Source organism: Nannospalax galili, unplaced genomic scaffold, assembly GCF_000622305.1.
Source record: "Nannospalax galili isolate Female #2095 unplaced genomic scaffold, S.galili_v1.0 scaffold734, whole genome shotgun sequence".
Lineage (NCBI taxonomy): Eukaryota > Metazoa > Chordata > Mammalia > Rodentia > Spalacidae > Nannospalax > Nannospalax galili.
Genome location: NW_008337073.1, coordinates 4,170,207 through 4,182,575, shown reverse-complemented (window position 1 = coordinate 4,182,575; position 12,369 = coordinate 4,170,207). Strand labels below are relative to the sequence as shown.

Below are 12,369 nucleotides of genomic sequence, written 5' to 3'. Positions count from 1 at the left end.
CCCAATTTTGAAAGAGATGTACCCTAGCTCAGAAAAATGTTATTGAATAGGTTAATGCTGTTGTAATGAAATGCTTCTTTTAATTAAAAAAAAAAAAAAAACTGAAGAAAGTTCATTTAAAAGAAGTACTTCCTCCCTAAAATCTCCTTGAGTAGGAAAAACTAACTCAGAAAATATGAAAAGGTCTCTACCTACTAAACTAAATAGAGCCTCAATTCTTCTAAGGATTGCCACCAGAGAGTTTCTCTGCACAAGACATGTATTCACAGTACAGTTCTTCTCCTCAGCTTCTACTCCCCTCAAGAACTAAATGGTCTTTTTCTGTGTTTCCCTGTTTTGTGTGGCTCCCATGCACATGCTAGCAAACATGTATGTCTTTTCTCTTGTTGATCTGCCTATTCAGTTTATTTCAAATGACTCTAACACGGAAACTCAGAGGGACCTGTGAACCTCCTATGCTTACTGCACCTTATATGAACAAGAAATTTATCTCTCTCTTTTTATAATGCTTTAAATTATATTTAAATTACAATTACAGGCATCGATTCCAGAACCTTGAAGTCCTCGCTCTTGCTCTCAGTGCCACCTTTAGTCTTTCATATTGGAGTCAACAAGGCCTGCCAATTTATCCTTCTGAATATTTCCACAAAGCCAAATTGATCCTCTCCTTAATGTGTTAGATTTCTGTCACTATGACACAATACCTGAGATAAACAACTTAAAATAAGTCTAGTCTGGCCATGGTTTCAGGGATTTGTCAATGTTTTTTTTCATATTCCTTTGGGCTTGCGGCAGGACAGAAAATTATGGCAAGAGCACACTGGAGCGGAACTTCTTTATTCTTGGCTATGAGAAACAAGGAGAGAAAGATAGGAAGGGGCAGGAGTCCCAAAATTCCCTTAAAAGGCCTGGTGCCAACAACCTAATTTCTTCTCATTAGACCTCACCTTAAAAATTCCATCTCCCAATAGCACCAGTGGATGGAGACCAAGCCTTTAAAACATGGACCTCACATTCAAGATCCAAAGTACAGCACAGTGGTTCAACACCCCCTCCTACGTCCTGTCTATACTTTTACTATATCGCCTATGTGGTTTCCTTGGCTAAAGATTCCTCCTATTGCAATCTGTGCTCTATACTACCATAAGAACAATATTCCTAAAATATAATCTAGTCATGTTCATTCAGGTCGAACCGTATCAACAGCTCCCTATGCACTGGGAGCAAAGACCATACTTTGCTTTGTCATGTATACGAGACACTTCACAATTTTCCCACTAATACTTTACTCTTTTTCTTACTGTGTATGACTTTAGTCAAAGTGGAACTTCTTCTAATTCCACATATGCTCTTTCCATATGCTTTTCTTTGGCTCTGAATTTTCTTCTGGTCAGGACAGTTTCTCCTCCTGCCATGTTCCAACCCATCCTTTAGAGTGGCATTCAAGGTTTTTTCTTCAGGAAGGATGCCTTCATGTTCTTCCTGCCACCTTCAACGTACAAGATTACTGTCTTGTCCATATAGTAGTTACAAAGCTTAGCTCAGTGGATTGTGATTAGTTGCTGAAATCTACTTAATCACTTTGTATCCTTCTAAATGTAGTACAGTGCCTAATTCACTGTTCAATGACTACATGAATAAGCAAAAGTGCACAAGGATGACTGCCACTTTCTCAGAACCTAAGACCAGAGCACAGTGTTTTGATATATTTAATTAACATAAAACAAACTAAAAACTTGTGGCATGCAAAATAAAACTGCAATGTGCTGGACTAGATGATAAGGAAATTTCCAAATTTAAAAATTCTAGGAATCTGTATACTTATTTTCCCTTTCAAAAAAGATTTATTTTTATTATATTTATGTGTGTGCCTGTATGGGGCTATGTGCACATAAGTGAGTGCAGGTGCCCACAGAGACTATAATATCAGTAGTGGGCTGCCCAGTGTGGTAGCTGGGAACTTAACTTGGGTCTTCTGCAAAAGCAGTAAGTACGCTGTATGCGCTCTTAACTGTTGAGCCATCTCTTCATGCTCCTGTTTTGCTTTTTAAACTAGAAAAACTACACAGCTAAATAAAGGACTGTTATTTAAAAAAGCAATCAGTGGATTACAGCCATTTTCAAAGTAGACAAAAAGCCAAAGATAACAAACATTAATAAAAGTTATATATCATCCTCATCTTGGAAGAACAGTAACTGATTCTGACCCAGTCCAACAATGATGGGAAAACACAGTTCAGTGTAAGACCTCAAAAGGCCATGTCTGACATCTTAAACTTCTCAGTTAATGAAAATCTGCTCTTAAATCGTATCACATTTCAAAGCAGATTGCCTGTTAAATAACAGCATCTCTCCAAAGTACTCTGTTGTGGAAGTTGAAACATGAACCACAAACAAATGAAAATACTTAGTCAAGGTCATAATATTAAGTCACACAAATTCTAAAACAGAACCTTTGATCTGAATCCAGTTTTACACTCTGAGCTTTTGATAATAGCTCAGTTTCTTAAACTCCTAACTCTGTTCTCTTTCCAGACACTACAAGTGATGTTCAATAAAATTTATCCATTACTTTTTTTTTCTTTTCTTTTTTTCTTTGTCTTTTTGAGACAGGGTCTCCCCGTAGCCCCAGCTGTCCTGGAACTCGCTATGTAGACCAGACTGGCCTTGAACTCACAAAGATCCACCTGTCTCTGCTTCCTGAGTGCTGGGATTAAAGGCATGCGCCACCACGCCCGGCTATCCATTACTTTTTAATACTATTACTAAAAGGCCTCTACTATCATACCCAAGAGTTTTACTTGTAAAGAAAAAATGTTAACATCCAGTCCTGTGCAAGGCACATCACTTTATCATGTACACTTCAAAGATGAGGTGATGTCACGGTTTAATTCCTAAAAGACAATGTCTTTTTCAGTCTTACCTCCTCCCTTCAAGAGAGACCATATCATGAGCTACTTTAGAAAGACCTGAAAAGGACTGAGAAGCAAATATACAGAGAAGCTACAGGGCCACAAAGAGACAAGATGAATACAACTCCTTTTTGGTTGTTTTGTTTTTGTTTTAAGACAAAGTCTTACTATGTAGCCCTTGCAGGCATGGAATTTACTATGCAGATCAAGTTAGCCTCAAGCTTTCAGGAATCCTCCTGCCTTTGACATTCAATGCTAAGGTCAAAAGCAGGAGCTCCCAAGCCCAAAATCAAACATCAAAAACTGAAAGAATGATAAACTAAAATCTAAAGAATATCCAGAGGACTAGAGAGATGGCTCATTTGGTAAAGTGCTGGCCACACAAGTATGAGAACCTGAGTTCAGATCCCTAGTAAAAAGCTTGGCATGGCAGCAAGCACCTATAATCCCAGCACTGTCTCCACTGGATTTTTTTTTTAATAGGATAGAATTTATACAATTTGTACAATAGAAGCAGCAGGGATTCCAGCAAGCACATTTCTGCTCTGTTTCCCAGTCAGAGCACAAACCACTGGATATCCTCATTGACACCAAGCAACAAAAAAGCAACCTCCACAAAGACACCATGTTAAAAATCTCTTCCTCTTGATAATTTCTGGTTTCCAGTTTGACAGGATGAGTTTCTTCTGTCTAATGGTTTTATCAGCTTCAACCATCGATAACTGGCTTTCTGACTGATTAAACGCATAGCAAATATTCCTGATTTCACTGTTCAAGGACCTAGGTTGCAGAGCTGCATGAACTCTCTGAAAATTATAGCCAGTTCTCCAGTCCCAAAGGTGCATAGTGCCATTGTCAGCTCCAGATAGAAGGATTTCATCAGAATTTACTGTCAATGTGTTGATAACAGCATTATGACCAGAAAGATTTTGAATGAAACTTCCATCAGGGAACTTCCACTGCTTTATGTTATCTGGAGAACCAGATACAAATGTGTAATGTTGTGGATGTAGAACCACAGCCCTGACTGACTTTTTATGGTTTGTTAGTGCTACTCTTGTCTTACCAGCCACCAGATCCCATAATCGGATTGTGGTATCATGGCTTCCAGCAATAATCTGTGGCTCTGCATCTTGACATCTCACTGTAACAACTGCATTTATATCTCCAGTGCTGGGATTACAAATCCCTTGGATTTACTTGTTAGTTATTCTAGGTGAATTGGTGAGCGCCAAGTTCAGTGAAACCCCTTCTCAAAAAAATAAGATGGAAAGCAAAAAAGATACCTAACACTGACCTGTGGCCTCTACATACACATGAACACCCACAGTAAACTCCCCCTAACATTCACACACAAAAGAATGTCCAAAGAGGATCAACAAAGATTCGAATGGCTCATTATTCTACTCCAAATTTGTTTTGTGGGCATCCTTCGGCTTCTGTGAATGATATATCAATTTGTTCGTAGAGACAGATTTAGGTTAAAAATCTCAACTCGGAGGTTTAAATTAGGGCAGCTTACTTAGCCTTTCTAAAATCCCTTTTCTTCATGTGAAACAAGCAGTAAATATGATAGATCCCATCATAGGAATTTTGGTTGGTTGGTTGGTTTTTTGAGATAAGGTCTCACTATGTAGCACTGGCTGGCCTGGGCTGTGTAACCCAGGCTGGCCTTAAACTCACAGAAGTATGCCTGCCTCTGCCTCCCAAGTGCTGGGATTTAAAGTGTGAGTCACCATGCCCAGCTGTTTGTTTTTTTTGAGACAGGGTCCTGCTATGTAGTCCAGGCTGGTCTTAAACTCACCAGTCTCTTGAGTGCAGAGATTACAGATGTGCACTATACTAAGGCAGAAGTAACCCTTTGAATTCTTGTTTGCTTTTCCTTTACAAAGACAAGGGCAGAGAGCCACACATCCTTTCTTTTATCCAATTACCAAACTGGATGTGTACTGAAGTGGAAAAGTGTTAATTGGCATTAAACACATACCAGTGATGTGTCCATTATGTGCCCATGATAGTATTTGGTATGGATTGAATTGTACCCCCATCATAGAATGTGACAGTATTTGGAAATGAGGTTATTTCAAATAAGTTAAAATGAGGTCACAGTGGAGTCCACTATGTCCAATGCCCTTGTAAAAGGCTCAAACACACAGACACATGAATGGGCAACATCATGTGATGATTCAGGGCAGAGAATGATTTGCTACAGCTTCAAGACAAAGAACCTAAGAATTCCAGCATACCACCAGAAACTAAGGAGAGAAGAAGAAAGTTCCTCCTCTGAGGGTTTCAAAGTTAAGTGTGGCCCTGTTTGTGTCTTGATTTCTGACTCTTAGCTTCCAGAACTGTCAGGCAAGAAATTTGCTGTTTTAAGGTACCTAGTTTATATGACTTTATGACCAGGACAATCTAACACAAATGCAACAATTAAAAATAAGTACATATGTTCAATATACATGCATAAGCATTCATGTTTTGGTTTGGGTTTATTTTAATTTTATGTGTATATGTGTGCTTTGGTGTATGTAGGTGCACTACATGCATGCTGGTGCTCACAGAAGCCTTTTAGAAAATGGTGTTGGATCCACTGGAATTAGAGTCACAGGTAGTTATGAGCCACCCGATATGGGTGCCAGGAACTGAATTCAGGTCATCTGCAAGAGCAGCAGAAATGGCTCTTAACCCCGAGCCATCTCTCCAGCCTCTTTGTTTTTGTTTTGTTTAAAAAAGAACAGACATTTCCTCAGGGTCCAGGAGGCTAAAACTCTAAGGTCAAGGTCAAGGTGTTGGAGGACTGGTTTCTCCTGGGGCTTCTTGAAATTGCAGATGACCCTTTTCTCATGTGTCTTTACAGGGCTTTTTCTTTGTGTGAAGGAGCATCTCTTTGTACATTCAACTTCCTGGGTTCCAGAGGTGCCAGCCCATCACAGCAGGGATAGGTGAAGAGCAGCAGAGCAGCTCCTATCATGGCAGTGGGGAGCATGTGGCACGGGACTTTTGTTACCTCAGTGGACAGGAGGCAGAGAAAGGGAAACTGACTTGATTTGCTAAGTGCTTTTGCAGCTTTTACACTGTTTGAGCCTCACAACTCAGGTAAGAACATTCTTGCATTTTACAAACTGAGAAAATAGGAACAAAGTATTCCTCTTGCTGTGCTTCTACTCCAAAGAACTCTTTCTTTTGCACATCTTACCAACTTTTTCACCTGAGTCGCTAAAGCATCAAATCTTGCACCCCCCCAACTCCCTTAGCTGTTATGTGAGACTCTAAGTTACATGGCACTCTCGACTGATTTTCCACTCAGCACTATTGTTTCTCCTTTAGCTGTATCACATTTAAGCCATAACTGCTTTATTGCAATACAATTTATATGCCATAAAATAGGTTTTTACCCTTTAAATAATTCAGTCGTTCTTAATACATTCAGGATTGTTGCAGCCATCACCATAATCTAAATTTAGAACACATCCTCATGCCCATAAAACTGTGCACACAACCAGTCACTGCCCATTCCTTTTTATACTCAAATACTGTTCCATTATGTAGATCTACCACCTTTAGTTTATCCACTTATCAATGTAGCATTTACTATGCAACGCTACATTAGTTATGCCTGAATAAAAATAACCTGACTCTTAGCATCCATTTTAAGCAAAGAGCAGACCCAAACTGCTGAGAACCTGTTCCTTCAGAATTCTTTAGGAACTGTGCTCTAGAATAAGAGCTCCCTCATTCTTTTATTGAAACAGTATATCCAGTATGAAAGGGGAAGTAAAAGTCAGACCTTTATCCTATCAGAGAAGAATCTTGCTAGGCCCAGACCAGCATACACACAACCACAAACAGATGCTATCAATTTAATTCCATCTATTGTTTGCAACACAAATGGGATAATCTTCACATCTTCCTTGTTTCCAACTAAAATAGCATGCTGTTTGCAACACTTTCTTGAATATGCAAAGCACATGTGTGCACACTCACATTCATACATTCTTTTTAGGTCAAGAGAATGGAAGGGTCATGAGGAATTAAACTATATGCTTTAGGTTACAAGAGGAGCACACTGTTCAGTGAGCTTGTCTGCATTATGAACAAGCTAAGATTAACTTTTTGGTTGCAAGGTTAAGTAAAAGTCATTTGTGTACAGTATGACCACACTGTAGAAGTCATTCCTACATATCAGTCAATGAACATTTAGATTCTCTCCACTTTGGGGCTATTATTGCAATAATGTAATGTTAGACTCCAACTGCTTTTCAAGCTACGGTATCTGCAGCAACACTTCCCCTCTCATAGATAGCAACAAGCACCCTTCTGAAACACTGTTTATGACTTTCTAGCTAACAGACTCCTAGGTGCCAGGATTTCTCACCTGTGAAGTGAATTATATCAAAGGGGGTATTGGTGGTCACACAGCCTGCTCCCCATCATCTTCCCTGCATCCTGCCTAGGAATCAGAGAACCTGGCTGTAGGTTTGTACTATGAAATCACCCCCATTCACTCTCATTTCTGCCATGGGGGCCCTGACTCCTCTCTTCAGAACCCCTGCCATGCTATCTGTCTCTGGTGCTGGGGACCTGAATTCTACTCAAATACCCTACCATGCTTATGTCCATCTGTCTGTCCATGACATTAATAATTCTTCTAATAAACTCCTTATTCCCAACAGTCCATCTCAGTGTCCCTTAAACACCCATCCCAGACTTTCCAATTATGAATAACAATAATATTTGTACAAGTTTTTGTGTACACATATTTTCATTTTTCTTAGATAAATAGATGTTAAGTATAGGATTGTTGGGTCACTTGATAACTCTATATAAAGCTTCTGAAGAATTGCAACTATTTTCCAAAGTAGTGGAACTATTTTACTTCTCATTTTATATTCTTTACATCCTTACTAGTATTTGTTATTGTTCATCCTTTTGTTGTTGTTTTTGAGGCATGTCTATTAACATAGCCCTGGCTGGTATAGAACTTGTTATGTAGATCAGGCTGGCTTTGAACTCATGACAATCTCAAGCTTTTGCCTCTTGAGTCCTGGGATTATAGGCAGGTGCCACCACACCTGACTCAAAGTGACTTTTTTTTTTAATTTATTATTTTTATGTGTATGAGTATATTGCCTGCATGTAGGTAAGCGACTTAAACACTATTTGTCCAAGGTCATCAACTATTACATAGCAAAGCTCAGTCTGAAACAAAGGTCTTAGGATGATAATTTCCAAAATTTTCCACTAAAACACAACACTACCCTAAAACAAACTGCCTATTGGTCATCAAAGAGTAGGCACACTTAAAACAATATGTATTCAATGGCAAAGTAACATAATGCTTTTTGTGAAATGTTTAATATTTTCTTTGTTGTATATAATGAGACAGAGAACAAAAGTCTGTCATGTAATTAAGTCAGGCATTGTTCTAAGCAGCGTATAATCATTTAGTCACTACAGTTTTTGAAAATAAGGACAAGCATCTACCCTATGCTACACTCTTTTTTTTTTCAGATAGAGAAACTAGTGCAAAGAGAAAGTAAATTGCTCAAATTCTCAAAGCTAGAGCTAGAAAGTTGGTTCAGCAGTTAAGAGCACTGGCTGATCTTGCAGAGGACCCAGGTTCAGTTCCCAGCTTCCACATGGTGGCTCACAACCACCTGTAACTCCAGTTCCAAGGGATCTGATGCTCTCTTCTGGCCTCTGTAGGCACTGCAATGGCATGGGTGCACTTACACACACGCAGGCCAAATACTCATACACATACAATAAAAAATGATGATGGAAGTAAAAACACAGTAAGTCAAGTAAAAAATTAGTGGAAAGCCTCATCAACAGAATGGATCATACAGTAGATAGTATATATACACATAAAATAAAAAGAAACATTTTAATGAGGTTGGTTTAAAAAATCATAAAGTTAGTAAGTGGTGGGAACCCGAATAATCTGACTACAAAGACTGTTCTTCTTATCACTACAAAAGCAAATTACTTGAAAGCATTCACTAGGCTATGGTTAGAGGGATAGTTTGCATGGTCTATTACTGCTTTTGGCAAGGTAAAGAGACAAAACGTTCCTCAAAGCAGCTGAAAATTCTGAAAGGAGACATTATTACTACTACTGACCCAAATTAAAAACAATATTACAAGTTCATAATTAACCAAATACTCTCATTAAAAAAAAAAAAAAAAAAAAAAAAGGTTACCTCATCAGGTAAAGGTGCTTGCCTTGCAAGCCTTCAGACCTCAGTTGAATCACTGGATCCCACATGGTGGAAAGAACTGATTCAAATAAGTCATCCTTTGATATCTATGTATTTGCTATCACACACACACACACACACACACACACACACACACACACACACGCACACAAAATAATGGTTTAAAAAAAGGTAAAGATTTAATAGGGACATGGCAATGTGGCACAAAGGACAAAAAAGAATAAAATAAACACAAGAACTGGGCGTGGTGGCACACCTTTATTCTGAACACTTGGGAGGCAGACGCAGGCAGATTTGAACTATGTGAGTTCAAAGCCAGTCTGGATTAGTGAGTTCCAGGCCAGCTGGAACTACAGGGAGACCTGTCTCAAAAAGACCAAAACACACACACACACACACACACACACACACACACACACACACACACACAAGAAGGAAAAGAAAGACAGGGACAAAAGATCCTTGGGAGTCTCCACTAAATGAAGGAGTCAACCAGGCAGTAATGTTAGGACATAATGCTGGGAAGAGGAATGGAACAAGGTTAGAGAGTGAGCTCCCCTATTGGCCAGGTATCAATACCATCCCCAGAACAATGTGGAGCTCAACTGCGATTACCACTTGAAGTACAGGGAGAAACTGGAAAAGGATCAAGCAGAACAAACAGACCAAAATAATAGTATGAATTAGGAAAAGAAAGAACATGGGGTTACTTATCAAAGAAGTAAGGGTTGATTTTAATTATGGCTCTCAGACAATACTATTTGAATGTTCTTTCTCAGACTCTTCACAGGCTTTGGCTCTTTCTAGTCATTTAAATTCTAGTCAAACATTACTTTCTCAGAGGCTTTCATCCAAAGTAGCCATCCCAGTTTCTAGCAGATCACTGTTTTGTTCCCTTCATAGCCTGAAACACTGAGGTTCTTCCTGTTTATATATTTGTGTTCCCTCTTGTTCCATTAGGATGTGAGTGAGCAACACAAAACCATGGGTCGTAATCACCTAGTCTCTAACAAATACTGATGGTACCTAGGACATGGGGGCATCCTATACATATCTATAAAGTCTATGTCCCAGAAGCAACATGGAAAATAAGCTTTCAAACTAGAGCACAGAAGACATGAGTAAGGCACAGGAGGCATAATGGATTAGTAAATTATGACAAGAATTAGGTGACAAAGGCTTTTTCCTTGGCTTGCTATGCTCTAAGGATCCTTTCAAATTCCATCTTGTAACACCCCAATATAGCATAGGACATTGCAGCTATGCTAATTTTCTCCCTTTCATAATGTTTTTATTCAAAGAAATGTGATCTCAAATTAAATACATAGATATTTATATGAGACTAAACATAGTATAACGAATTTCCTCATTATACAACCTAAACATTTCCAACACAACAGGCAATCTCCATGTCTGCTATATTGCTCCCAAACATACACACACACACACACACACACACACACACACACACACACACACACACACACACTAGATTTTTTTTTTTTTTTCTTCTTTTTTTGGTCTTTCTGACACAGGGTCTCGCTGTAGCCCCAGCTGGCCTAGAACTTGCTATGGAGACCAGGCTGGCCTTATCTCTTAGAGCTCTGCCTGCCTCTGCCTGGTTACTCTAAACTCTAGTATCAGTAGATACTAGATTAGTGTGACGGTTAATACACTGACTGTCAACTTGATAGGACCTAGAATCACATAGGAGACAAACTTCACAGCATACCTAAGAAGGATTATTTACATTAGGTTGAGGTAGGAAGAACCACCTTTACTGTTAGGTGGGTGGCACATTTCCATGGGCTCCAGTCCTGGACAGAATCAAAGGGAGAAGGCAAGCTGAGCACTACCATTCATTGTTCTCTACTTGCTGACTGTAGACACTGCTGCCTCCAGCTCCTGCCACTGTGACTTCCGAGACATAATGGACTGTATGCCCTTGGACTGTAAGCAAAAATAAACCCTTCTTGTTGGGAGACCTCTGTTATGCAAAAGTCGAAGCCCCTTCACACCGGACAGCTCATGCAGCTCGGGGAATGTGCTGTGGGCTCCTTTTCATAGCAAGGTGCTTTCTGGCATCTTTCCTGTCTCTCCCTTTGAAGTGGCCGCCACAGATGCCTTGACATAAACATGGCCTTTGGCTCTATGCATACCATGCCTTCCTGTGTGTGATTTTTACAGGTAGACAATAGTCTAGCAGAAACCCACTTCCACATGTAAATAGAATATCTCACAAAGTATCTAAAAGCTTTTACCACTACCCCCATGGTATATAAATATGCTAGTCTTCTCTTAATAGTCGGAGATCAGGTCAGAGACTGGGAGATCAGGCCAGAGACTGGGAGATCAGGTCAGAGACTGGGTCCCAGAAAGCTGGATCAGCAGAGAGCTGGACAGCAAGGAGCAGAGATACAATAAAGCAGTAAACACAGACTAAGCCGTGCCTTGAGTCCTGTGTCTTACTACCGGCGACCTGATCTCACCGGAGAGCAGCACTCTCCGTTACCGACCCACGGATATCCTAGCTTTCGCCGCCTCCGTGTTTCTTCCCTGTGGAGTTCACTGGCCAGGACTCCGCAATCCTGAGGAAGGGCATAAGGGTGTAAAAGAGGCGGAATCCCGACTAGATAATACTCTAGTAGCAGAAGAAGCTCTCCGCTCCAGAGAAGTGTGTAGCTATCAGCTACAGCCAGCATCAGAGAAGTCTTTACACCTGCCGTCTCCAGAGAGGCGCAGCCGGCCAGGCCCGCCAGCCGCTAGCTAGCCAGCGGGACCAGAACCACGGCGGGAGAGTGCACGTACACCTGACCCTGGGCCACATCCAGAGTGAGTGCGCCCGGGAGCCCAGGCGCGCTCCCCACATCGCCTGCAGCCAGACTCACGCCGGGATTAGCCAGGTGTGGCGGAGACCCCAGGGTGCCCGCACACACCACGCCGGGGGTCAAGCGACACGCACCATACCTTCTTTCCTTAATTTCCTTCTTCTCTGGTATTTTGTTACAGCATGGAGACAAATAACTAGTATAAACAGCAATCTTTATTCTGTCTTTAAAAAGATCAGGGGACAGTGAGATGGCTCAGTAGATAGACACTTGCTGTCAAACCTGACACCCTGAATTCAATGCTCAGAACCCACATGGCAGAAGGAGAGAACCAACTCCTGTAAGTTGTCCTCTGACTTCCACACAAGCACCATGGTGCATGTGTGATTTATATATATATATATATAT

The 12,369-nt window shown here is 40.4% G+C and overlaps 1 protein-coding gene across 2 annotated transcripts in view; it reads right to left on the bottom strand.

Moving 5' to 3' along the window:
* Nucleotides 1-12,369, bottom strand: part of Fgd6 (FYVE, RhoGEF and PH domain containing 6) — a 132,171-nt gene that overhangs the window by 72,829 nt on the left and 46,973 nt on the right. The window lies entirely within an intron of this gene.